General features: G+C 36.7%; 1 non-coding gene across 1 annotated transcript; it reads right to left on the bottom strand.

The window, feature by feature from the left end:
- Nucleotides 1–5,470: 5,470 nt before the first annotated feature.
- LOC112781703 (small nucleolar RNA R71) lies at nt 5,471–5,577 on the bottom strand. Its single transcript, XR_003192462.1, has one exon. It is a non-coding gene; the product is annotated as a small nucleolar RNA R71 (small nucleolar RNA).

Below are 5,577 nucleotides of genomic sequence, written 5' to 3'. Positions count from 1 at the left end.
ATCTTGACTACGAAAGTTTATATGTTTAATTCTAGTAAAGCATACGGGTGCTATATGACCTACTTTATTACAATAATGACATATGACATTTGGATTATGCATCCTATGCATGTTTCTAAATGGTTGCCTAGGTTGTTTCCTAAATGCAACATCTTTTGATCTATATGCATTGTGATTATAATTTCTAAATGAAGCATGTTGAGGAGGATGTTTAAAGGCTTCATTCCTTTTAGGCATGCTTGCCTTTTGGGCTTGCGGTTGCCTAATAGGAGTTTTAGTATTTTTAAATTTTCCTTTTTCAAAACCTAAACCTTCCTTATTATGAACATGCTTTTGGTTTTTCAACATTTTATCTAAGTTCTTTGAAGATTCATTAAACTTAGCTAAAGTGTTCTTAAGATTTGTAATTTCATTTTCATGCATTTTACAAGATTTGTATGGATCACTACTTGTGCTACACTTATCTTTTCCAAGATTGATATTCTCGTTTTTCAACATCTCATTTTGTTTTAAAAGATCCATATTCTTTTTCTTTAGGAGAGAATAATCTTGGGTAAGTTTTGTGTACACCTCAAGTAAGGCATCATATTCATCTTGTAAATTAAAAGAAGTGGAGTTGTCATCACTAACCTTTTCTTCGCTTGCCATTAAGCAAAGATTTGCAACCTCGTCGTCATCGGAGTCGGATTCATCCACGTTCTCCCATGATATGTATGCTTTCTCCTTCTTCTTAAATTTCTTGTTTTTGTCCTCCTTTTGAAGTTTTGGACAATTGGGTTTAATGTGTCCAACTTCTCCACACTCATAGCATTTTGGTACCTTTGTTTTGCTCTTGAAGTTTTTCTTCATTGCAAACTTATTGAATCTTTTTAATAAGAGTGCAAATTCTTCATCTCCTTCTTCTTCATTATCATCACTCTCTTCTTGTAGTGATGTTGTTTTAAGGGCGAGACTTTTCTTCTTGCTTTCTTCACCTTTTTGTCTATTTAGCATAGTCATTTCATAGGTGAGAAGATTACCTCGTAGTTGATCAAATGTAAGTTGATCATAGAGCCTTCCTTCCACAATGGCGTTCACTTTGGAGTTCCATTTTGGTGTAAGGCTTGTAAGCACCTTGGTCACAATTTGTTTATCATTGTATTTTGTGCCAAGCATGCTTAGGTTGTTGAAGATCTTGGAGAGTCTTTCAAGAGCTTCTTCAATGCTCTCTTCATCTTTCATTTTAAAATTTTCCCATTCATGAACCAACATAAATACCTTTGATTCTTTAACGTGGTCGGTTCCTTCGTAAGTGATTTGGAGTTTATCCCAAATCTCTTTAGCGGTTTCACATGTAGAGATCTTCATATAATCATGCTTGTTAAGTGCACAATGAATGAAGTTGATGGCTTTATCATTCATTGCCACTTTCTTCCAATCATCGTCACTATATTCATCTTCTCCTTTCGGTACTTGCTTTGAGACGGAGACTTCTCCTTCTTTAGCGCTTGTTGTCTTTGTTGGAATGTGATTTCCATTCTCAATCACTTTCCAAATTCTCACATCTTGAGAACGGATCCAAATTCTCATCTTATTTTTCCAATAAGAGTAATTTGTTCCGCTAAAAAGAGGAGGTCTAGCGGTTGAGTTACCTTCACTAGTGTTGTTGTTGTTAAAGCTTGTGCTTGCCATGATCTTTTCCCTTAAACGGTTAAGTCTTTCAAAGGGTTAAGCTCTGATACCACTTGTAGAACCTATGCACAATTACTCAAGAGGGGGGGGTGAATTGAGTATTGCAACAACAATGAATCTTTTTGTGAAAGTTAAAGACAATATACAAAAGTGTTATTGTACTAGTATTTTTCCAAGAGCTTAACTCAATTGCTAAGCATTTATAAGGAGCTTTTACTTTCCAATAGACACCAACTCAAATAAATTGATCAAGCTTTTCACCAATCGGACTTAAGTTATTCCTTAAGTACTTACGAAGCTACTTTTCGATCACAATTTATTTGCTCAAAGGTAAAAGACAATAATATTGAAGAGATGAGTTTGGAGAGATGCAAACGCTATTTAGAGTGGTTCGGCACAATCCTTGTCCTACGTCCACTTTCTTTCTCAATCGCTATTGAGAAGTTCCACTATTGCCAAGCTTCAAGGTGCTCGCGCAAAACCTTTTACAATCCGAGTCCTTAGTTTCTAACACCTCACGGTATATGATCACCACTCGTATACTAACCCACTCCACTTAGAGATACCTTCTCTAAGATTTGCCTTGAGTACTTAGTATACTTCTTTGGTATCCTCACCGACTATAGTGTTTATAACTCTTGACTCAACCTTGGAGATCACACTCCAATTTACAAAGTGTACAAGAAAACAATTCTCAAAGAATTGTTGAGACGAAATGAGTACTCTCTAGAAGAGTGTATGATTACAAGTTTAGCACTATTGAACCAATTGATATTGCTCTCTCAAATTGTGTATTATAACACCTTAAAAAATGTGTAGAATGAAAGAATATGAACAAGATAGTTTGCAAATACTCAAGTATCTGAAATAAGGCTTCAATCCATCTATTTATAGACTCCTCAAACCTTAGAAATGTTGGGGAGTTAATGGGATGGAGCCTTTTTGTCAAAACTAGCCGTTTTTTATGTTTTTGAATCATTTGCATCGATGCATAACACTTTGCATCGATGCAAATGTGTCTTTGAAGCTAAAATTTGAATTTTCAGCTAGGTTGCATCGATGCAAACATCTTTGCATCGATGCAACAAGTCGTCGCATGCTTTGCATCGATGCAAGATGAGTGTGCATCGATGCAAACCTTAAAGAATGGCTTAAAATCACTTCAAAATACTTAGGATTGATCTCAAACTTGTTGGAGTCAATTCCTATGCTTTTGTACCTTTGAAAACAAGTTTTTAAACCATTTGGCTAGCATCGAATTGCAAGATGTGCATCAAAACATTTTGTGAGTGTGTGTTGAGAGATTTAGCAATTGGTTCTTAACAAGAAGTTACCTAAGTCCTAAGACACTATACTTGTCTTCAAATGTTGTGGACTTGAGTTTCTTGTTGTTGTTGTGTTGCTTTCAACTCTTTATTCCTCAACGTTGAATGTTGGTTGATCTTTCAACATGCTTGTTCATTCAAGTTGTTTGTTGGTTTGTCTTTCATGTCGTTTGTTGGTTTGTCATTCATCAAAACCTACGAATACAAACTTCGCATACAAGCAACATGATTTACATACGGCTGCCTGTGCATACACACAGCTGCCCAATCAGAGCGTGTGGATTGCTTCGAGTGCGTCGCGCTTCCATTCAAGCATCACCTAGTGTACGTGCGCACGGCTACTTGTGCGTACGCATAGGACTATATTTCTCGCAAGGAGTGCGGATGCACGCATCTGTGCATCCGCACAGATGTCCACACATGACTTCATTCAACTGGCACGTGACTTACAATATCAGGGCATTGGAGGCCCATTTCTGAAGTCTTCTAGCTCATATTGGAGGGGAAATGAGGGACATAACATAGCATATCATTAGTATAGTTTAGGAGTAGTAGTAGGAAGTTTTTAGTTAGTTTTTCTCTAAGTTTTTCATCATCTCTATTAGGGTTTTACATTCAAGTGCCATTTCCATTTTTGATCTTGGATTTTGCTAGCTTTCATTGTAAGTATTCTCTTGTTATTACTCTTTATAGTTACTTTGTCATTACTCTTTCTTCTAATTCAAGTTATAGTTCAATTTTGCTTCTCTCTTGCAATTTTAATTTCTTATTGATGAATTTTATGTTTGATGTTTGTTTCATGCTTTCTTGTGTTATTCTTGTTGATTGAGATCAATTGTTGCTTTTAGTTTCAAGCCTTTTCTCATTTTATTCATGTTTAAGGTTTTTGCCCAGCAAATGTTTGACAAAATGTCAAAGATGGTTTTAGGCTAAATTTTTTGGTTCTTGGCTTGGGTAAACTGAGCAATTGGGTTTCTAGAGTTGGAATGTCCAAAATTTAGTTTCAATTCTTAGATTGTTAATTATTCTTGTTCCCACTAACGCTAATTTGTTGCTAAAGCAATTAGCAAGCAATTTAGGATTTGTGGGTTGAGAACACTTATGCTCATTTAACTTACTTTCCGATGTGAGAGTTGATCAAGTGAGATTAATCCATCATAATTGTCATAGTTGTGGTTCCAATAAGGAAAGGACCCTTAGCTCACTCCAAGCCAAGACTCTTTTTGATGCTTTCAATCTTTCATACATTTCCATGTTAATCTCTTTTATACTTTACTTGTTTATATTACATAGTTGGTCCTTTAATTTCTTCATTAGTTCAATCATTACAATTTTGCATGTTCTTTTATTGCTTTATATGTTCATTTCTTCATTGACAACCCCTTGATCACTAGAACCGAATTTGCACACTCATTGTTCTAAAGTACTCTTTGGGAGATTACTCGGGAGTCAAATACTCTCGGTTTTGAATTAGTTTTGAATTGTGACACATCTTGTGAGTTTCTAATTTGATCGATGGCCAACTTGTTGGGTTAGGACTATACTTACAACGCTAATTCCATTTTTGGATAATCAAGTTCCTAATCCCATATGCGAATTGGCACGCATCAAATTTTGGCACCGTTGCCGGGGAGTTCACTTTAAGTGCAATGAGTGCTACAATTTTGGTTGTTGTAAATATGTGAATAGAGTAAATACTAGATTTTTGGTTTGCTACTTAGCACTAATTGTAGATACTACTTTTCTCTTTAGTTAGTTTTAGTAGTCGTTGATTGTTAAGTGGATCTTGTTTACTTGCATATTTTTGTTTTGCTTTTCATAATTGCATGGTTTTCATTGCCTCCTCAGTTGAATGACATGGTCGCTTCCAGACCCGAGCTTGGCCACTTTTGATCCGGAAATCGAAAGAACTTTAACTCATATAAGGCAAGCTCAGCGCCGGCTAGCTTTTGTGGATAGTGAATCGGGATCCCTTGGGGAAACCTCCCGTTCAGTATCACCACCCATCCGTGACTATCATTCTCCAATCAATGAGGAAACTCTATATTCATCTATGGGAAGTACTGAACTCTCTTTGAGTGACTCAAGTAAAACCGTCATGGCGGACCCACCTCGAAGAATCACCTTGAAGGAGGCTAGAGCTCCTGATCTTGACTTGCAACCGTTTCAAATTTTGTATCTGGCTTTAGATCCAAATTTTGAGCTCAAGTCTGGCATGATAAACTTGCTTCCTAAATACAATGGACTGCTAGGGGAGGATCCTCTGAAGCATTTAAAGGATTATCAAGTTACATGTGAAACTGCGAGAAGACATGGGGCGGATGAAGCCACAGTGTTGGTCTTCGCTTTCCCGTTCTCTTTGGAGGGAAAAGCAAAGGAGTGGTTTTATACTCAACCGGGTGAAGTTAGATCTAATTAGGACTTGTTGCGTAAAGAATTTTTGGAAAAGTTCTACCCTCCTCAGAAAACAGACAAGTTACGAAGAGATATCTCTTGCATTGTGTAACGAGATGGGGAGACTTTGTATGAATAGTGGGAGTGATTTAAGAAGTTACTGGAGGCTTGCCCTCACCACAGGATT

The sequence above is a fragment of the Arachis hypogaea genome, chromosome 19 (genome assembly GCF_003086295.3).
Source record: "Arachis hypogaea cultivar Tifrunner chromosome 19, arahy.Tifrunner.gnm2.J5K5, whole genome shotgun sequence".
NCBI lineage: Eukaryota > Viridiplantae > Streptophyta > Magnoliopsida > Fabales > Fabaceae > Arachis > Arachis hypogaea.
This window is presented reverse-complemented; position numbering and strand designations above follow the sequence as displayed.